Source organism: Pleurodeles waltl, chromosome 12, assembly GCF_031143425.1.
Source record: "Pleurodeles waltl isolate 20211129_DDA chromosome 12, aPleWal1.hap1.20221129, whole genome shotgun sequence".
In the NCBI taxonomy this organism is placed as follows: Eukaryota; Metazoa; Chordata; class Amphibia; order Caudata; family Salamandridae; genus Pleurodeles; species Pleurodeles waltl.
In genome coordinates, this window is record NC_090451.1 from 181089716 (window position 1) to 181113341 (window position 23626).

At 46.7% G+C, this 23626-nt stretch overlaps 1 pseudogene; it reads left to right on the forward strand.

The window, feature by feature from the left end:
* The window catches only part of LOC138267104 (chymotrypsinogen 2-like), a 92391-nt pseudogene that overhangs the window by 60172 nt on the left and 8593 nt on the right, over positions 1 to 23626 (forward strand).

The window sequence follows — 23626 nt, forward strand, 5'->3', positions numbered from 1 at the left end:
ATCAATTTACTTTTGATCCGTCCATGAAATGTGTTCTTCCCAACGTGAGCCCCTGACCAACAGCAATTTCTAGCGTCAAATCTCACTAGCGCTATCAGAGGTTCCACTGCCAGGGCAAATAACATTGGTGAGAGAGGACAGCCCTGTCGCATACCCCTGCCAATGGGGAACTCCTCTGAAAGGCAACCGTTAACTTTTATCCCAGCAGAGGGTCCCCTGCACAGCAGAAGAAGGTGGATTCTTGCACACATCTTGTACATATGCTTGTGTGCTCAATGAAGTGATCCTGTGCTCACTGCTCAGATCCTAGATGGTCATAATACATTATAGTTCATACTGTGTTAAGAACTACAGCTGCAGTGTACAGTCATACTATACCTTTAGATTCAAATGAGTGTGTAGTTCTGGTAGAATGATAATGAGATATATCTGGGTAAAGGATGAGTGCAGAGGCAGCATTAGGCTTTGTCCTTCGCTGGTGGTTTGGTTAATCTTATCACACTTTCCCTAACGAGTGAAGGAATGTCTGAAAAGAAAGGTCCCAAGACCTTGACTGCACACTGGGTGTCTTTCTTGTAACTGGACATCATGCTGGGCTATTTTTTTTTCTTCTGTAGGATGCCAATAGATTTCACTTCTGTGGGGGTTTCATCATTAACAAACAGTGGGTTGTCACTGCTGCCCACTGTAAAGTGGCGTGAGAAGAAATTACTGCCAAAAGGTTTCTGTTTCGTCAATATGGTTCTTGTCCAATTTACTGACAATAAGCCTGTTGATACCACCAATAATGTGCACTCCAATGTCACACCAATCAGGAAGGGGCATTGAGGGCATAGCTGTTAACGCTATTTCTGCTCAATAGCGACCTTATTTCATCTACCTTGCCTCTTTCATAAGTTCTCATACCACATTGGATTGTTTCTCAGTGTTCTCTTCCAGGACAATACAAATGTCTATATAGTAGCCTAAAATGTGCTATTTGGTATCCCTCCACAGTTATGCTGTTTCTGTCAGTACTCCTCCCCTCCTCTTTTCTGGTTATCTGGATGGCTGCATTTCCCTGATGTCCACTCTTCTCTGTAGCCCATTCTGAAATTTTCCTGTACATCATTCCGCACCTCACCCATCCACATTCATTTAGTTTCTTTGATGGTGCTCTGCTCCCTTAAACACTACCGGACCTCAAAATTATCTCTAAAATAATATGTTGTGCCAGTGTATGATCTCGGGATGGACACTTTCACCTTACTAGTATCTTGGTTAGTTGGTACCACTAAATCATCCTTGGGGAACAATGCAGAGGCTCAGATACTGAAGTTATCCAGTCCATGGACATTGACCAGGTGACAGGCATGTCTCTCTTACCTTTTAAGTGGCAGGACCAAGGCCTTTTCCGCTTTGTCAATGTAATCATGATGGGTATAAAGACTATTTAAACACATTCATTCATTCAGAATCAGAGGTTTAATTACTGGGTTAAAAATGTTGCAATATCTGCCTCTTATTTCACAAATAGTACTTGTAAATGGCTAGGCAGGTTTAGATTTTAGCCGATTTAATCTTATTTTGTCCAAGAACAAGATTAAGAAACTTTTTGGGCAAGTGACATTTCTAAATTTTTACTCAAAGTGTACACTGTTTAGTCCTGGATGACTCAATCTAGAATGGAAACATATCAAATTGAACAGTGTGTCACCAGTTTGAAGAATCAGATTAACATTTGTGTAACTTGACTTTAAAAGAGTATTATTTAGATTTATATACTAGAGATGATTTACTCCTAATCATACCTCTGTAGGCTTGTATTTGCATTTTTTCAGAATTTGCTGAAGTTTCGTATACAGATCTTTACCCACCCACAAAAACCCACCCACCTTCAACAATTATATTACTCTGATCAAACTTGCCATAACTGTAGCATTCTCTGCACCAATTCAGTCAGTCTGCCTTGCTAGTACTAGTGACAATTGCTCAGGTGGTGAAGTCTGTGTCACAAACAGATGGGGCAGGACCCAACACAACAGTAAGAGTTTTGAAATCTAGCAATATTTTAGATCACAGAAAAGTTCACTCTGGCATACATTCTCAATCTATTGTGATCACATATTAAACCGGTATAATAAGAATGCTTATTTAATGTGTGCTTTCCTTATGTGCCAGGCTCTTTTTTGGCATCCAGTGTCTTTTTGGAAATTGTTTCACAATTCCTGTGAGCTAAAGTCTGATCGCCTCTATAATTCAACCCTCTTATTCCGTTTGTCTCCAATCTTTAGAACAAAACTCCAAAAATGCGAGCTCAAGTAACCCTATGATTCTAATTACCCCCCTGAAAGCTACACAGCTGCTTGTATTCTTTATAAAATCGGCTTGTAGTGTTCTTTCAATCCACAGTTATTAGAAGACCACTTCGCTAACCACCAAATTAGTTTATAATCCTAGGCATCTCGGATGAAGGGCAAAGATTGTTAGTTAAATAATAATTTTGTCATCCAAAAGCACCAAACATCTCACCAGCATTCTAAGATCAAGTCTTAAATGAAACTACTAAAAATCTTAAATTCTTCAACTTAATTTGTGTTTGCCTAACATATGTTTGTCTTCTTTCCCGGCCACCGCTATCTTTCAGGTGCACTGGCTCTTTGAGACATCTTCTCTAATTCCTTTGAGGCAGTGCAAAGTATTCTGACCTCCCTCAAATCTGAAATTAAATTAGCATCCCTTTCATCATAATTGTAAAACTTTCGAAGCAGAGCCAAATTCAAATTGGATTTTAATTTAAATTATGTGGACCCCCAAGCATGTAACATTTCCCTTAATACTTTGTTTTATATCTTAATTGCAATATGTCAGCTACCTACCTTTCTTGATTGCAATACTCCACCTATCTAACTACCCTAAATGTTTTTGCATGTAAATTCACATACATACAACTAGCTGAATTAGATTCAAAACGTTGCAAGCATGGAAAAAACAGAAAGCAAACTTTTAGTTCATGCTCTCAGGATCTAGAACAGCATCTCTATTAACATCAAGTCATCACAGACTCTACTACAATTCAGAAAAAAGCTGAAAACCCACCTCTTCAGCAAGTACTACCCATGACCTGACAGTCTACTCCTGACCTTCTTCCAGTTCTTGTATCTTCCTAGGGGCCATGTCCACTGTTCAGCACTCTACAGCTCTCTAGCTAGGAGCACAGTAGACATACCAAAACATGCATACCTACACATGAAGGACCCAAACTGCGAAAGTGGTGATTTTTTGATAGCCACATTGTTGTTTAGAACCAGGGCTGGCTTTAGGGCGGTGCAAGCGCTGCGGCCACACCAGGTGCTGGCCTCGATTGGGGGCACTGACCTCACGGGGGTGCTGTGTTCAGCCATAACTTAGAAAACTTGCAATTTAGAAGCACCTGCTGAAAAATTCCTTGTGCGTCCAGCCTTCAAGAAGTAATTCAAATGTCAAGATACCTCTTGTGATTAATGTTCCTTCTAGAGAGAGAGAAGGGAGTTTGGTCTAGCGGCAGTTTTGACTCACAATAAAGTAGCACAGGGGGTTAAAGGGCCTGCTGCAAAGAACAAAACTATATATTATGTGGTAGCTGAGTGGATCAGTAAAGCCAGCCTTTACACGCATTGAATAAATGTTTTTATGGAGAGATGAGGGCCACATTTGCCTGGTGGTAGTGAGGGAATTTGAGGAGGTGGTCACGGGGTGAGGGGGTGCCAAAAAAAGACTGTCGCACACGGCACCACCAGTGCTAAAGCCGTCCCCGTTTAGCACAATACCAAAATGTGGTTGTTGTATTATTTGTTGTACCAATTATCAGAGTGTGCAAGATTTTGCTCCCAGTTATCATGAATGGACCATGCGCCTGTATCCCTCATGCTGTCTCTGTCACCACTGTGCCCAGCACCTACAGGGGAGTGCAGACGTCACCATTTTCCTTTCATGGTCCAGAATGCTGTGCCCCTAAGGATATTCCGGAGAAGGAATGATCATGGGTAAGTAGGCTAACTCCACCTTCCATAATCAGTAGGACTGCAAATCTCTGGGTATTTCAAGCAGACAAAAATGTTCTGAATTTTACTCCAGGACAAGGTCATAATTCTACAGGTGTACCCCCTCTGTCTTGTCCTCTAACTCAATTGTGATATATCAATCTTAGTTTGTGAGACAGAGTGAAAAGGCTACATGGGAATTAAAAAGTCAGATCAGAAGAAAGTACATTGGGAGGTAGTGGTAGGAAGCTTTAAGCCAGGTGTCATTATTCTGATATTAAAAGTTCAGTCACCTTTGTTGAGTTGAGTACCATGAGCATAGAGTCAGCAACAAGTATGTTAAACCTCCATATGGAGGTTGTGTGATGCCTTTTGAAAATAGCATTTGTCATTGTATTTTCACATTTATTGTGACAAGTGGATCAGCAAAAGATAGAACTAACTCACCTACATCCCCAAATCAGGACAAAGCATCTATGAAAGCAGAAACTAATCCGTCACAGAATCAGGGCAGAATTTGATTCTAGATTCAGCTCATTTATCCAGAAATGTGTTCTTTAATTTGTTTATTTGATTTGGAAATATATTCACCTAGTATAATTCTTTTCACAAAGTACCTTCTCGATTTTTGTTGTAATACAGTAGCTTCTCAGGTTGCTGGTCATCTATTCCATACATACTTTTGCCTATGCCTATTGTCAATATTTCTAACAGTGAGTACCACCCACTCCCTTGATACATCATACCCACCAGGAAACCAGGAGCCATATTTACTAAAATATAGTGCAAAGGAGCACAGCAGCCAAAGTTACAGTGCTACATTGCTCAAGGGTGAGACACCAGCCAAGAGCCATTTTTTACTACATATGGTCTTTCGCTGCTCTGTTCCTCCATACTGACGTACACACTTTTGCACCCTTTGATCATAGGTATGTGCATGATATCTAGCAAAGGTACACCCTTCCACTACAAAATCCAATGCCTAGACAATTTTAAAATAGTTCACACATTGCTTAGGGCAGCAAAAGCAATGTGTGAACGGTTTGAGAAATAAACGTATTTCTCCACATGGCTGAAGGAGGTGTTATTTTTAGATGCTATCCCCAGTTTATCATTTTTTAGTAAACAGCTCTTTGTATCAAAAACATGAGTGCTTGTGCTGTCACATCCAACGTACCACTCATGTAACAGGCTCTTGATGGAAAGCAGTGTAAAACAGTTCAAAGCACTGTTTGAGCTGAGAAAGGGCACTTTTCCAGTGCAAACTACACTTTGCACTGGAAGTAAATACCTTCTTAAGACTTTGCGTCACTTTGAAGTGTTGCAAAGTCTTGATAAGTCTGCCTGAAAGTATCAACAATGCATGAACTCCCTGATTGACAGAAGAGGCAGTGCATATATTGCAAGTTTACTTCTGAATTGACGTGAGGTAACACAGCACCAGTGTTAGGCTTTTGTTTTTGGGACTTTCTTAGGACATAATCCTTGTATTGAACAAACATCTCAAGAACATAATTTAGAAGGCCATCCGTCTTACAATAAGTATTTTATTAGTTTTCTTTCTGGTGAGCAGGCACCTTTGTGCAGTGGCCAGTTTTACACCAACTGGCATCGAAGTGTTGTCAGGCACAATGTTGCATAGAAACTGCCAATACGTTTGTAAATTGGGGGCAAGGACAGGTGATATCACATCTGTTGCTGCTATGATTTTGGTGAAATGATGTCAGAGATCGAGAGGTAGGGCCATCATTGCTTGATAAAGTCTATTCCCTCTGTTCCTGGAACCCCCTATTTATATCCTTTGTAAGATTCCATTTGGGGTGAACCACAGCAGAAAACCTTCCTAATTGTTTCTTTGGAATCCTTTGGAGAAACGAGGAAAAGCTGGCAAAACTTCAAGAAAATAAGGTTTTCCACCTCTCCCCATCTTCCATCTTTCTGTGCTCAGCAGCGTTAGGGGATGTACAAGTACTTCTCAAGTGCTCGTGAAATATCGTGATTGTCCCTTCTTCCGTTATAGACAGTATTCATCTTGTAATCCTTTGAGAAGGGACCGTGGATTAAAATGATTCTGACGCCCACCAGACATCTGGAAAGATAGAGGCGTGTTGGTAAAAAATTGCGATTTTTCAACATGCAGTCAGTTAAAAAAAACTAAAGGTCTGATTATGCAATTTCACATAGAGTGTTAAATCTGAGCAAATACTACAGGCTCATGCAGCAATTCTAGACCTCAAATAAGTAGATTACATAAGATCAGACACCAACAAGCCTCAGATAGCAGTAGGGCCATAGAACACATCATCAATGCAGATGAGGAAGTGCTGGCACATAAGTCATGAAATAAGAGCCAAAGAGGTTAAGTGTCCATTGGTACTAAGAATCTAAAACAGCAATTACCCTTTGGAACTCAGAGCGATTTATCATTTTAACGCAATTTATTTCTGATATATTTTGATCTGGAATGTTAACTTGTTAGTTTTTGAAAATGCAGGTTAATTCCTCAAACAGGAATTGTTAATTCAAAAATATACATTTTTGCCCCACATTGACAGTTTTTCCTTTTTAGTAGATAAATGTTTCAGTTCCAAAACATCATTTTGTCACTTCCAACAAGCACTCACAGGCTCAATAGCCACACCTGGGTTGAGCCTGCTTTTCATTTCCATTTATCATCAACATCAGTTACCAGAGGTGTTTATCACAGGACAGAGATTGTCACCACCATTATGTCAAGGAAAGGAACTATTGTTCCAAGGCCTACATTATGAATGAATGACCATAATTATTAGCTAGTCACCCGCAATATGTCAAAAATGGGTGATATTATACCTTTGGTAGCCAAAATGTTGCCTAGAATATCGCCAATATGTCCAGGAAGAACCACTAATATGCTAGAATGACATTATAATTAGGCCTGGGTGTAGTTTGTGGAGTTCTGCTACGCGGAACACCGTGAAGTGCCGAAAAACCTCCTTCGTGCTATGCAGAGTTCCGCGAGTGGCGGAGTCTGGGTGAGTCATGCTGTTTGCGTTGATTTTCAGAGTGGGAGCTTCTCCTGTGCTGTAAAATCAGTCTGAGCGGCATAATGCAGAGCGCCGGAGGGAGCTAACTTTTTTCTGCCATTGAAGTAGATTTTCTGCTCGAGCTGCAGCTTCCTCAACGTGAGCAGCAGCTTTCTCATCAGGAGCGGTTGCGGCCTAATGTGACTGCTCGTTTTCAGAAAACTCACTTGCGCTCACCAAATTAGTGATTTCTCTCGCTCGTCCTCGCCAACTTAATGTTTGTGAGTGAGAGAAAAAACTCTGCCTGCATCACTTAGCGGAGTTTTTCGGAACTCTGCAGTGTGTGGAGTGAGGGAAACTCAGTGAACTCCGGCAGCGGAGCAGAATTCTTCGCCCACCCCTAATTATAATTCCATGGGAAGCAATACTATATTAGAAATTTCTGACAAGATGTCAAGGATAGTCCATTTCATGCCAGAATATTGCTGTATTTGCTCGAACGGTGTTAATGATGAGCCGATAGGAAATCTATCTCATTTAATACGTTTTTCCCTTTAACATTAGAGAGAGCTGGTGTTAACATTTGGAGTAGACAGTCATAAGTATTTTTTGTCAAAGATTCAATAAGCTGCCACTTTGACCACTGTCCAGAAGGAATGATATGCAAAGATGGTATCTTCTGTGCACCCTCACCCGTTACCAATGCCCCACATCAGCAATGGGCGATATTTTACAGAAAGCTTTACCTTGCCATTGTGCATGCAATATGCTGCAGAACTAGGCATTGGACGGAAATATGCAAACATGGGCGCTGCAACACTGAAAAAGGGTCAGGCTTTAAGATATCACCACTAGGGCAAATGGGGTTTGTGTATTGTCTTACTGACAGCATCCTTTATGCTTTAGGTAAACATCTTTTTTTATTTGCAGTTTGACTCCAGTGGACCGCTGGTGTGCCTGAGGAATGGTGTTTGGAACTTAGTAGGTACTGTCTTGTGGGGTACCAACAAGTGCCCCTACACATCCCCGGCAGTTTATGCCCATGTGCCCATGCTACGTGCCTGGGTTGACCTGATCATTGCTGCCAACCAAGCGACCATGGTTGTGAAATTGTACTCAACTGTAATTGGTAATACGTTTTTCAGCACATTCAAAGCCTGTTTTTGTCCTTGTTTACTGAGCGGTTAGAAGCGTTGGTCTTTAGTGCGACCATTGTTTCATATAAGTACCATGTGCCATGAAAATATTATCTGGACAGGATGAAAAAATAACAGATGGAGAGGTATCTGCCACATAATGCCCTTGTAAAGTTGACACAAGGAAAGTTAGACACCAGGACACACAACATCAGAAAATGCATAGCTCATTCACGAAATAGCATACACTTGCACACATATCACTAGAGACAACCCACATGGCCCTTCAATTCTTCCTGTTTTGATGTCCATTAGAGGAACTATTCATTCGACATCCCTGTGAACATGTATCATCACAAGAAGCTTTGTAAACATGGTTCACTGGGTATGTTCCCTGCAACCACGCCCATCTACCCTAGTCATCATCAAAGCTCAAAATCTTAAAGCCAAAATCTGCTCTATTTCGTGATCGGATTGATCATCTTTAAATTAGTTAGCAAAAACAATTTTCGCTTGATGTTCTTGATATAATATTTGTAAAGATTTAGCAATTACAACTTGACTATGAACTGTAGGAAAACCGCTTGAGCTACACAAAATGTTCTAAGCTTCTTGAATAAAAGAAATGAGAGGAATTAAAATTCAAGAGGTTGAGCAGGTGGATAGAAACTTGGTAGCAAGGAGTGGGAGCGAGGTGGGGGGTGAGATCAGAAGACAAAATCATGTTAAGTGAGGGAAAATCACATTGGACATAAGAATGCAGAGCCAAGGTGTTAGACCTTACGACCTTAGATTGGTCTTCCCCCAACCTTTTTGCCTGTCCACCTCCATTTTTCTGATCTCGTTTTTGCTGGTTTTTGGACTCTGCGCACTTTACCACTGCTGACCAGTGCAAACATGCTTGGGCTCCCTACCCTAAACATGGTGACATTGGCTCCTACTCAATTGGCATATTTAATGTATCTATATGTCCCTAGTAAAGTGCACTATATGTGCCCAGGGCCTGTAAATTGAATGCTACTAGTGGGCCTGAAGCAACGATTGTGCCACCGACATAGCCACTCAACTATGTCTCAGGCCTGCAATTGCAAGGCCTGTGTATGCTGTTTTACTGCCACATTGACTTGTCATTTAAATCCCTTTGCCAAGCCTTAGACTCCCCTTTTATTACATATAAGTCACTCTTAAGGTAGGCCCTATGTGACCCACAGAGCAGGGTGCAGGGTACTTAAAAGGCAGAACTTGTACTTTTAAGTTTTACATGTACTGGTAGTGAAAAACTCCCAAAGTAATTTTTCACCATTGTGAAGTCTGTTCCTTTCATAGGCCAACATTGGGAATTCCTTAATATACATTTAAGCTGTAATTTCAGATCAGAAAGGAGTAGCTACATCATGTTTCATATCTTTGGGTGGTAATGAAAAATCCCTTTTACGGGTGAAGTCACAGTTAACATTATTATTTTAGAAATGCCACTTGTAGAAAGTAGGCATTTCTCTGCTCTTATTCCTCTATGTGGGATGTATGCTGGAACAATGCATACACCAACCAAGCATGCCTGAACAACGTGGTCGGAAGAACGACTGCATTGTTTCCACGAATGCCTTTACCACGCATGCTTTTACAATGATTTTTCAATTTAAGGGCATGCCTTGTAAAGGCATGTGTGGAACGGCATGCATGTTTTTCTCAGGCCACCCCCCTACCCGCCTCAGAAACACAACTGCCCAGACCCCCCACCCGCTCTAAAAATAAAACTACCCGACCCTCCACCCACCCCAGAAATAAAACTATCCAACCTCCCACCCACTCTAAAAACTGACCCCACCCCAAAAATAAAGCTACTCCAACCCTAAAAACAAAAATTACCCGACCCCCCCAGCCCTGCCCTAAAAATAAAGCTACCCCAACCCCCACCCACAAAATAAAACTACCCCGGTCCCCCACCACCCCTAAAAAATACCCCGATATCCTCCACCCACCCTGACCCCTAAAACCTACCCCAACCCCCACCTGCCCTAAAAACAACTGACTCCCATCCACACTTAAAACAACCACCACCACCCCCAAAAATAAAACTACCCCACCCCTACAAAACAAAACAAAATTACCCCAACCCTCGCCGCTAAAAACCCGACCTCCCCACCCACCCTAAATACAAAATTACCCCAAAGCCCCACCGCCCCTAAAAACCCACCCTAAATACAAAAATTACCCCATCCCCAATTTTTTTTACCCCAAGCCCCCACCCCTGCCCTAAAAACCATAATAATAAAAAAAATAATAACCCAACCACCCAGACCCCTAAAAACTACCCCACCCCTAAAACCTACCCCCAACCCTCCCCCAGTCCCACTTACCTGACCACGCCCTGCCCCGACCCCCCACCCCACCCCTATAAACCCGACCCCCCACCCGCCCTAAATACAAAATTACCCCAACCCCCCACCCCGCCCCTTAAAGCCCGACCCCCCACCCACAATACAAAGTTACCCCAACACCCCACCATACCCCTAAAAACACACCCCACCCTCCCTAAATACAAAATTATCCTGACCCTCCACCCCACCCCTAAAACAAAATTACGCCGACTTCCCACCCCCACCCCTAAAAACACTTCCCCCACCTAAATACAAAATTATCGCAACCCCCTTCCTGCCCTAAAAATAAAACTTCCTTAAAAACTAACCCCCAGCCCACTTACCTAACCGAATCCTCTCCCGATGCTGACTCCCTTTTTCTCTGCCTTAACCACGCATGTGCGTTGTTCCACTTGCATTCAAAACATTGTTGTTCTGGTGTCGTTGTTCGGGACGTTTCCCCTCTATGTGCCATACAGCCTGTCTCCAATCCACATCTGGTCTGTGCTGGGTGACAGATCCCCTTGTGCATTCCTTCCATAAACACAGGACACTCAACTGCATCTACATACTAATGGGTCTCCCTGGGCAGGAAGAGAGGAGGGGCTCTCACACTTCAAAGGTAGTGGCCTGACCCCTCACAAAGGACTGATAACCCACCACACATCTCCTGGCAGACAGGACTGTGTTGAAAGGGAAACTGGTGCACTTCAAAACCACTCTTTGAAGTCTCCCCCATTTCAAAGGCCCCTTTGAGTATAGGTGCTGGGTCTCTGACACCAACCAATCAGACACCTCTGAACCTGGAACTGAAACTCTGTCAGGAGAACTGCTGCTCAAAGAACTCAACTGGACTGCTTTTTGGAAGAAGTGCTTTTATGTTTGTTGCCCTGCTGCTGGCTGCTCTCTGTCCTTGCTGGATGGACTCTGCCTTCCTACCAGAGTGATCCCAAAAGGTTTGCTGGTTTTCCCTCTGTTCTTCTGCAGTCTCAGGGACATCAAAGACTGCCCACAACTCTTCTGATGCTGCTGGACTCTACCTTCTGTGAGTTGCATCCTTTCCTGAGGTACCCCTCCAAGTTCTGAGCCTCAGAAGTGGATTCTGTAGCGGAGTTCTACAAAAATCGAAGCATTGCCCCAAGTGCGGCAGAAAAATCGGTGCATTGAATCTCTGATGACAATGCAGCAGCTGACAGGCAGCAGCGAAGTTACAGCCTATGTGACTTGCTGATGACAAGGCTTCGCACATACCTCCACGGAGCCCACCGATGATGCAGTGACACGACTGCTTGGACAATATTGGTCATCGTGCCTCCAGCGTCGCCGCATTGCTCCACCAAAGGTACTGTTTCAGATGGCCCTCCATGGGATTTGTAGCCTCTATTGTGGCCAGACTTGATTTTGGATTTACATCAGTCCCTTAGGACCTCAAGTACCCTTGTGACCACTAGTGACTTCTAAGCATTGTTTTCACACTTAGGCCCTCATTTGGACTTTAGCAGTCAAATTCACTGACAGCCAAAGCCCAACCTGCCAGAGGACCGCCAGTGCTGGCGGTTAGCAGGCTGCCATATTCAGAGTGCTGGCTGCTTTCCGCCATTATTGAGGCAGAAAGCAGCCAGCAGTTGTGTTGGTGGTTGGTACTGCAGAGGTAGGACCCTCGCCGGCACTGCCACGTCAGCAAGACTAAGCCCACCGTATTACAAGCCGTAGTACGGCTTGGCAGAGTCCTTCTGGTGTGGTGGTGGTGGTGGCAAGGGAAGACCGCCAGGACCCATTCTCTTCCAGACGTCCCCTCCACTGAGGAGGTAAGTGGGTGTCTGAAGGGGGGAAAGGGGTCTGTGTGTTTGGGTGCGTGTGTGCATGTCTGCGGAGGGGGGTGCTGAATGCGTGCATGTATGTGAGTGAATGTGAATGTGAATGTGAGTGTTGTGTATGTGCGCGTAAATGGGGGTGTCTGCATGTCTGTGAGTGAGTGGAGGTGTCTGTGTGGATGAATGTGAGTGAGTGGGGGTGTCTGAGTGCATGTGTGTGTATACAGGATGGGTGTGTATGTGTATGCATGCGTGCGTGAAGGGGTGTGGGTATGTGTGTGTGAGTGTGTGGACAAGTGAGGGTATGTGTGTAGACATGTGTGTGTGTGTGCCAGCTACAGTAATGAAGATTCCTGTCAATGGGTGCATGACTGCCAGAGTTTTTGTGGTGTGGTGACTGCCACGGAAAGCCTGGCGGTTTGCAGCTTCGTAATCTGGACAGCAGGATGAGGCCTGCCGCTGGGTTGGAGGTGCTCCCCGCCAGCCACGGCGGTGCGACCACCCCAGTGGGCCAGGCAGAGTTGTGGATACTTGGCGTCTGCCAAGCCTCACACACAACTCTTAATATGGCACTCCTTACCGCCAGCTCTGCGGCCATAGGACCACCATGGCGAGGTTGCTGCTTTTAATGAGGGCCTTAGTCTTCAAAATTTATGTCTTGACTTCCACTGGATAGATTTTTGTCATTTTGGATTAGTTCAATCAGATAAATATTCTCAATTTTCCTAACCTGGTGTGGAGTCTTTTTGTGGTGTTGTTACTGTGATATTGTATGAGGTATTGCACAAATACTTCATACATTGCATTCTAAGTTAGGCCTGGATGCTCTTTGCAGTGCTACCCGAGGGTACGCACAGGATAATTTAGGCTGTGTTGTGACTTACTCTGACTCGGTTATTGGTTCTTACTTGGACGGGGTACATGCTTAGCCCCACTAGAGACCCAATTTCTGTCAAAAGACAACAGCAAATGTTTCCAAACCCGGAACAAGTGGCAACTACTGTCACAAAACATAGCATAAGTTTGGCGTGAAAGGCAATGTCTTAATTCTGTGCCAAAAAAAACTGCTAGAAAGCAGACATTTGAGATGGTCAGATTCAGGGTGTTGCTGATGTTGTTGGGTGCTTCACATTAAGGCTTCTCTGATCTCCGATGACTGTGTAAGTTATCCTTGTGTGTTTTTTACTGAAATTCCTTGCATTCCGTTTTTGCCTTTTATGCTCCATAGTACACTGTCTATGCTTTTTCATATGTGTTTATAAATGCCATATTTTACTCTTTAGTTGTACTCTTTAGTTTGCTGTGTTTTTGTCCATTTTTGCCTTCTCCTCTCAGCGCTCTGCTCTCCGTGCTTTCTGCCCCCCTGCCCCCCTGGTGCTCACCTCTCACCTCGCTCTCTCTCTCACCCGTTTTTCTGCCCTCCGGCTCCGGCCGATCTCCTTCTCACCTGCCGCTGCCTCCCCTGCGGCCCCGTCACCGCGCACACCCATTGGCCCCCTCCCTCCTCCCAGCTGCTCCACCCTCCCATCCCACCCTCTTAATGGCGCCCGCTGCGCAGAGCCCTGTGTGACTCCGTGACCTGGTTCTGATCCATCTGACTGCCGCCTGGACAGCAGTTCGAGGCCCTCCTCCACCCTGGTGCCTAGTGGTAGGCTTCTCCGATCTCCGACTACCATGTAAGTCATCCTTGTATGTTTTTTACTGAAATTCCTTGCATTCCGTTTTTGCCTTTTATGCTCCATAGTACCCTGTCTATGCTTTTCATATGTGTTTATAAATGCCATATTTTACTCTTTAGTTGTACTCTTTAGTTTGCTGTGTTTTTGCCCGTTTTTGCCTTCTCCTCTCAGCGCTCCGCTCTCTGCACTTTCTGCCCCCTGCCCCCCGTGCTCACCTCTTGCCCCTCTCTCTCTCTCTCTCACCCGTTTTTCTGCCATCCTGCTCCGGCCGATCTCCTTCTCACCTGCCGCTGCCTCCGCTGCGGCCCGTCACCGCGCACACCCATTGGCCCCCTCCCTCCTCTCAGCTGCTCCACCCTCCCACCCCACCCTCTTAATGGCAGACACTGGCGCGCCCGAGGCACACCCGATGCAAGCCCGTCTGCGCCCGTCTGCACCTGGCAGAACGCCTGAACTCCCAACTGACGCATAACCCCCCCACACACCGATGACCCCAACACAATGGCCCACAACCTCTCTAAATGGATCACAACTTGCGCAGACACACTAGCCCCTGCAGAAAAAACATCACCGCCCGCAACATCAAGAATGCCCCATGGTTCACCACTGAACTCCAAGACTCCAAGCCCAAATGTCGCCAAGCGGAGAAAGCCTGGTGACAAGAACCCTCTACAACCAACTACTCCACCATCAAAAACTCCATCCGCACCCACCACCAACTCATACGCACCACCAAGAGAGCACACTACAAGGAACGCATTGACAACAACTCCCAAAACAGCAAAGAACTCTTCACCATCATTAAAGAGCTATCCAAACCCAAAGCCAGCAACATAGACCCCCCCCACACACAAGCCCTCTGCGACTCCCTCTTCAACCATTTCCACCACAAAATCCTGGACATACACAACAGCTTCATACCACACACACCCACCACACACGCCTCTCACCCACCCAAGTCAGACCCCCCTCGTGCCCCCCCAAACCTACTTACCACCTGGGCCCCAACCACCAATGAAGAAACTGATATAAACATGAATTCCATCCACTCCGGATCCCCCTCCGACCCATGCCCCCATCGCATTTTCAACAGAGGCAGCCCAACCATCGCCCCCAAACTCTGCGACATAATCGACACCGACACCTTCCCAGACCTCTGGAAGCACACAGAAATCACCGCACTCCTAAAAAAGCCCAAAGCCGACCCGGAAGACCTCTCCAACTACCGCCCCATCTCTCTCCTCCCTTTCCCCACCAAGGTCGCAGAGAAACTAGTTAACGCCCGCCTATCCCACTTCCTGGAGGAAAACAACACACTCAACCCCTCTCAATCCGGGTTCCGCAAGAACCACAGCATGGAAACAACCCTCATCGCATGTACTGATGACATCAGAACCAGAGTCGACAAGGGCGAGACCTTCGCACTCATCCTCCTAGACCTCTCACCGGCCTTTGACACTGTCTGCCACCACACACTCCGCACACGCCTCCACAACACAGGAATTCGACAGCAAAGCCCTAGACTGGCTCACCTCATTCCTCACCGATAGAACCCAAAAAGTCCGCCTCCCACCCTTCCACTCCACTGCTACCAAAATCATCTGCGGAGTCCCCCAAGGGTCCTCCCTCAGCCCCACTCTCTTCAACATTTACATGACCTCTCTCGCCAACATTCTCCATCCGCACGGAATCACCATCCTCTCCTACGCAGATGACACCCAACTCATTATCTCCCTCACTCGCAATCCCACCACCACCAAAACCAACGTCCACGCTGCACTCCTTGACACCGCCACCTGAGTGACAAGAACTCATCTCAAGCTCAACTCCAACAAAACAGAAATCATCATTTTCAGCCCCAAAAAAAACATATGGGATGACTCCTGGTGGCCCACCACCCTAGGTCCCGCACCCACCCCCGCAAACCATGCACGCAACCTCGGCATCATCTTAGACACCTCCCTCTCCATGACCCAGCAAATCAACGCAGTCACCTCCCCCTGTTTCCACACACTTTGCACGCTGAAAAAAACCTTCCAATGGATTCCCCCAGAGACCAGGAAGACCGTCACCCACACACTCATCAGCAGCAGGCTAGACTACGGTAGCGCCCTCTACGCCGGCACCACACTCAAACTCAAACGCAAACTCCAGAGGATCCAGAACACAGCCGCATGCCTCATCCTGAACCTCCCCCGCCACGAACACATCACACCACACCTCAAATCCCTTCACTGGCTCCCCATAGACAAGAGGATCACCTTCAAGATCCTCATCCATGCACACAAATCCCTCCACAACACTGGCCCAACCTACCTCAACGAAAGAGTGAACTTCCACACTCCCACACGCCACCTCCGATCCGCCGACCTCGCACTAGCCACAATCCCCCACATCCAACGCACCACCACTGGAGGCAGGTCCTTCTCCTACCTCGCCCCCAAGACCTGGAACTCCCTCCCCACCAACCTTCGCAAAACCCAAGACCTCTTGCTTTTCAGAAAAAACCTCAAGACATGGCTTTTCGAACAGTCACCCTCCTTCCCCCCCCTTAACCCACATCCCCCTCTAGCGCCTTGAGACCCTCACGGGTGAGTAGCGCGCTCTATAAATTTATTTGATTGATTGATTGATTGACCCAAAGTTCCTTGATTCTTGATTTGCATAATTATGCAGCACTCTACGACTGAAAAGTGTTTAGTCTCTGATGAGCTTTAACTAGAGTGAAACACAGGTGAATATGTCAGTGACAATGTTTAGAACTCAAAATAACACAGGAAGTTACCAGCTATACTTAGCAGAGCAAACTATAACTTGTACCCCTGCCAAGGACTGCTTTTGACCTATGACATATTACATCACTCATGACATGTTCTATGACATAATTTATGACATCACTGATGACATCACTGATGAAATTACTGATGATATCATCCAAAATTATTTTGTACACATTGCTCTATAAACAGGTATGACATTAGGGCTATTAAAGTAAGTGCAAAGTAGCTCAGATTGATATGAAGCATCATTATTGCTATCATACATACCAACCCATAGGTGAAGCAAACTTGTGTTATGTGAAACATTGACCCTATACAATACACTTCATGGATAGTTGAGTTCCTGTTGACTATGAACCATAGAAAAAGGGTAACCTGTACAGCACACAGTGTTCAATCTGTATACAACCCTTCAGGGAAAACCAAGTTGTTCCAGATCCCAAAGCCTTGTGACATAGCTAATGCCCTACTATGGAAATTCTTTACCAGTATCAAAACCCTGACACTCACTGAACCTGAACTGAAGTTGAAGTGCATGTTATGTGCAAGTTATAGTGCAAGTTAAAGTCAGCTCAGTTAACTATAACTGGTGAATTTCTGTGTTTTTTCAAAAGCGTTAATGTTGTCATTGACATATTCACCAAACTATGAGATTACTTTAACCTTTATTTCTTTGTGTGTAAAGTAATATATTATTACTGTATGTACAGCCATACCCTCTGCCTGCAGCCAAGCTCTATGGCCAATCCACACAGAGGCAGATAATCCCCCCGCAGGCAGCCAACCTCATTCTCTGCATGGCCTTTTGTTGTGTGCAGCCTGAAGTTGGCCGCAGACCCAGGCTTGTAGTCAGGCACTGCATCCAACTCCCTGCAGGCAGGCACCTGGAGGCAGCCAACCCCATGCTTTGTGTGTGGCATGGGGTTAGCTTCAAGCCCTGCATTGCAGCCAGGCCCTGCTGCCAACTCACCGCAGGCAGCCAACACCACACTGCACACAACCATTGGCGTACGCACTGTATGGTTGGCTTTCATGCCCCAGGGACCCCATCCCATGGTAGTAAAACATTTATATTAAGGGGAGCATGCAGCCTCTTCATAGACCCTTAATTGGCTCCAGGGACCACATCTCCCAGGACCAAATACAATTGAACAGGGGAAGAATGCATGTGGCCTCCGTCCCTGAGCTATGTTAGGCCCCGGGACCCCATTTCCCAGGGTCAGAACAATAAAAAGGGAAAGGAGGCCTTGTGATTCCCCCTACCGAAACTTCATAGGCTCCCCAGGGACCCCATACCCCAGGGCTGTTTTTGTTTAAAAAGGGAGATGGCTGAATGGGTCTGATATAACATCCCCTGGATCCAAAGCCAATTAAAAACAGGAGAGGGACCCTGGGGGATGGGCCCCAGGGAACCCATCAGCCCACAGCCAAATTTAATTAAGAAGGGAAAGGAGCATGCAGTCCCTTCCACAAGCTTTATTTGGGGACCCCATCTGCCTCGGCCACAAAATTAATAAAGAGAGGGGGCTCACAACCCCCTCCTTGAACATCATTATGCCCTAGGGACCCCAGCCCACAGGGCCCTTTTTTTATTAAGGGAGAAGGGGTTGCATGGCTACCCTTCCTGAGCTTATTAGGCCATAGGGACGACATTCCCCAGGGCTTTTTTTATTATTAAGGGGAGGAGGGCCATGTGGCCCCCGCTTCACCACGCCTTAATAGACCCTGGGGACCCCCTTCTCACAAATATCCCCCCACGTTTTTGCATGAAGACCCACATGCTGATGCTAATCTGGGATAGGTAGGAGGACAAGGGTGACTTTAACGGTGACAACTGACTGACTAAATTGCATTGCTGAATTATTCCATAAATGTTAAAGAATTTGCTGACCTATGTTGTTGCTTTGATTTCTCGAGCTTTTCTTGATGAACAATTGCTTTGTGATGATTAATAAAGCTTGATTAACAATAAAGTTGAATAAAGATTTTTGATTAGAATTGTAGCTAATAGGGAATAAAAATGATTAACCAAGTTGAGAGTTATGGTATTTCTTATTAGATAGGATTTTCTTTATGTTTGATATTGATTATAGTGCTTATTAATGGTCCATTGGTCTACCAATTAGCTGGGATACTCTATGCGATCCAAAAGGTTCATCGAGCTATATGCGTCCCCTTGTGAGTTTATTTACTAAGGACCAGGTGCTCTAACAGTTTTTGGTAGCAGCTTGATGGTTAGTTTCCTTGGGGAACTAGTTAAGTAGTGACTAGTGGTTATGGTAGTAGTCTAAGTTAGGTTCAGTTGTTTGTATTTTATGAAGTTTTGATCCATTAACCAAGCAAGTCAACGCCGTGTCCTCCGCCTGCTTCCTCACCCTCCGCATGCTCCGCAAGATCTTCCGCTGGATCCCCGCCGACACTAGAAAAACCGTGACCCACGCCCTCGTCACGAGCCGCCTGGACTACGGCAACACCCTCTACGCCGGGACCACAGCCAAACTCCAAAATCGCCTGCAACGCATTCAAAACGCATCGGCATGCCTCACCCTCGACGTACCCCGCAACAGCCTCATCTTCGCACACCTGAGACACCTGCATTGGCTCCCAGTCAGCAAAAGGATCACCTTTCGACTTCTCACCCACGCACACAAAGACCTCCACAACAAGGGACCGGAATACCTCAACCGACGCCACAGCTTCTACCTCCCCACCCGCCTCCTCCATTCCTCTGGTCTCGCACTCGCTGCCGTCCCTCGCATCCGCCGCTCCACGGGGGGTGGGAGATCTTTTTCCTTCCTGGCGGCCAAGACCTGGAACTCCCTCCCCACCAGCCTCAGGACCAACCTCGACCACTCCGCTTTCCAGAGACTCCTAAAAACCTGGCTATTCGAGCAGCAGTAACCCCCCCTTTCCCCTAGCGCCTTGAGACCCGCACGGGTGAGTAGCGCGCTTTATAAATGTTAATGATTTGATTTGATTTGATTTGAAGTTTGAATTTTGTTTTTCTGAAATGGCAATGGTAGCAAAGATGATGTTCCCTTGAACCCAGAAATGACTTTCCCAGATCCTGGATCCCGTTGGAAAGGTTGAGTATGTTCTCGGCGTATTTTTGAGATAGTATAGGAGTAGTAGGTTGTATTTGCCCAGGCTTAAGCAAATCGCAGGTGAATTGTGATGTATGTGAGGTAAAAGTAGGGAGTCTGCGTGCTCCAGTTAAGGGTTAGTAGGAGTGTGCATACTCTACAGTGTGAGAGTAGGGACGTCATCGAACTTCATATGTGTGTGGCGCTTTGTGCTAAAAAATGGTCCACATGGTTATTGGTGATGTACGGACCCTCCGTGGTCTAAGACTCTGGAGTATAGTGACAAGTGTAGAAGACACTTGGTTATATATTGTAAACTGTCTGGTTTAGTAGGTTGATCGGGTGTGGTCAACAAGTCAGTGTGTGTGGTAATTGAGTAAAAGAAGCTTCAACTGAGATTTGGCAAGTCCTATGTGCACAAGGACAGACCCATTGATCAGTTGAAAGTGATATTCGCGGGTCAAATTTTGCGTGCAAATGTGGGGAACTGAGAAAGAGGAATAGCTAAAGAGCCAAAAAGAGCCATTAGTGAAAATCCGTAAGGTCCCTGCAGCGATTGTGTCCCTTCCTGTAGTAAACCAGCAGGTTTGTTTTAGTTACTATTTGGTAAAGACGCTCACAATAAAAATTGCAATAGTTGAGTGAAATCAAGTTGAGGAAGGCAAGCCGCAAGACTTTGTCAGCCGCTGTGTGTCAGTGTGACGTCAGAGTGTGCCGCGTTGGGATAGGTCGGTTGGTAAAAAGAGCCGCGGCCGGATTGGCAGCCATCCGTAAGAGGCATTTGTTCGAGTAAACGGATGAAGGGAATCTCAGGAGTAAAAGTCATTTAATTTATTGAATTAATAGTACACAAAAAAACCATGCAAAATGATGTTTTTCAAGGCATTTAAGAGTGCAATGAGGGGTCATTCTTACATTAAGGCATCAGTGGGGGAGTCGACCCCCCTGGGGGATTCTCTGGCATATCTTGTTATGACAGAGAAAGGTATAGCTTCATGTCTTTGGTTGAAGCAATGGAGTAAATTGACTAAGAATCAAGGGACATTAGCTTTTCTGGAACACGGAAAGTTTGATTTGCAAATTTTGGATCAGTTGCGATTATCATTGTATGATATGAAGCTATTGCCGAGACCAGCACAGTTCGAGGCTTTAGCAGTTTGGGAGCTAGTGGCCAGACAGCAGCAAGAGCTGAAGTTCAATAGAAGGATGAAGAAAGTAGAAAAGTCACTAGCAGAAGCTAGATGGGATTGGGAGCAAAAGAGATGGAGAATGGTGACCATGAAAGAGATTAAAATGTTTCCAGTAATTACAGAGGATGATGAGTCAGAGAAAGGGGATAGTGCCAAGGAAGAGGAGAGCGAGGAAAAGAAGAAAAGGGAAAAGTCTTATGTAGATGATGATGACACTGATGTTGAGGATCTCAGTACGCAGTTGTTAAGAGACAGGCCTCCACCTATGACAACTTATGCAGGGGGTCTAGGAACTAATGCTACAGCCCCTCCTGCCACTCCTGTAACATCCCCAGGAGTTGCAGGAGCAACCCTGGACCCTGCTTCCAGCAGGCAGGTCGCTCCTGGCGCCGCCGCCCGCGCCGCCGCCCCGCGCCACCGCCCCGCGCCACCTCCTTCTCCATCTGTTTCACCTTTTTAGCAATTCCCCTGCCGCTGCGTCCCCGCAGCCTCTTCTGCCTCCCCCCTCCTTTCTCACTGTCCGTTTCACCTTTTTAGCTATTCCCCTGCCGCTGCGTCCCCTCCCACCCCCCTCCTTTCTCACTGTCCGTTTCACCTTTTTAGCAATTCCCCAGCCGCTGCGTCCCCGTGGCCCCTCCCGCCTCCCCCCTCCTCCTCACCTCCGTTTTCCTTTTTGTTTTCCCGCCGCTGCCATCCCCTGCGGCCCCACACCCCCAGCCTTCCCATTCGCCCAGCCCTCCCTCCTCCCAGCTGCCGCTCCCTCCCTCCTCCCCATTCATGGCAGCCATGGTGGGGGCGCGCTGCTGGCGCGCCAAAGGCAAGCCGCCTGTGCCGGTCCGCGCCAAGAATGCGCCCAGCGCCAGTCCCCCTGGCCCCCTCAGACAAATCTACTCCCCCCTCACCCTCCACTCACTCAACCCAGGCCCTCGCCCCACCTGCACCCTTTCCAGCCCCACACACACTCATGGCCCCTTCACCTGCCACACCTGTCATTTCTCCTGCTCCTCATCCCTCACACCACACACCAACCATAACGACCCCCCGACAACAAACACAACACCCCCAACACAATACACACCTGCTCTGCCCCCACCAACCAGCCCCGCAGCACACCACCCCACTAACAGAACACACCCCACAGCAACATCCTCATGCACAACACCAACACCACCCACCACAACCACCTCAACTGCCTGCTTCTCAACACCCGCTCCTTTCACACACATGCCATAGAACTCTGGGACCTCATCACATCACACTCACCAGACATCGCCTTCCTCACGGAAACCTGGACCAACCCCTCCTCGGAACCCGACATAGCCATCGCCACCCCCAAGGGATACCAACTCCAACGCAAAGACCGCCTCAACAGGCCAGGTGGTGGCATCGCCATCCTACACAGGGACACCATCAAAGTCACCACCCGCTCCCAAGACACTATCGACAACACAGAACACATGCACTTCCTAATCTACATTAACAACAACTCCGCCCTCAGAGGTACACTAATCTACAGACCATCATGACCACGCCCCGCCTTCTGCTACACCATCGCCGACACCATCAGCTCGCACGCCCTCACCTCCACAGAGTACATCCTCCTCTGTGATTTCTACTTTCACTTGGAGAACCTTCAAGACCACAACTCTACCTCCCTCATAGACAACCTCACCAACCTCGGACCCAAACAATTGGTCACGGCACCCACTCAGCAGGACACACGCTCAATACAATTTTCACCTCAAGCCAACACATAGCCTACACCCACACCACCGAACTCCTCTGCACTGACCACCACTGCTTCCATTTCTCCTTCACCAAACCCCCCACACACCACCATCAACACACCACACCCTACTGCATGTGGGACAAGATCCCCACAGAACGCCTGAACTCCCACCTGGCTCACAACCTCCCCCCCCACACCAACGACCCTAACACAGGAGCACACAACCTCTCTAAATGGATCACTACCTGCGCAGACACACTAGCCCCCCTCAGAAAACACATCGCCACCCGCAACATCAAGAACACCCCCAAGTTCACCCCCCGAACTCCAAGCACAAATGCCGCCAAGCGGAGAAAATATGGCGACAAGAACCCTCTACAACCAGCCTCTCCACCCTCAAAGCCACCATTCGCACACATCACCATCTCATACGCACCGCCAAAAGAGATCACTACAAGAAACGCCTTGACAACAACTCTCTAAACAGCAAAGAACTCTTCACCATCATTAAAGAGCTAGCCAAACCCAAAGCCAGCAACATAGACCCCACACACACACAGCCCCTATGTGACGCCCTCTCCTACCACTTCCACCACAAAATCCTGGACATCCACAACAGCTTCATACCACACACACCCACCACACACACCCCTCACTCACCCAACTCAACTCTCACTCATGACCCTCTACCACACTCACCACCTGGGCCCCCACCACACACGAAGAAACTGAAAAAAAACATGAACTCCATCCACTCCAGATCCCCCTCCGACCCCTGTCCACATCGCATCTACAACAAAGCCAGCACAACCATCGCCCCCATACTCTGTGACATAATCAACTCCTCTT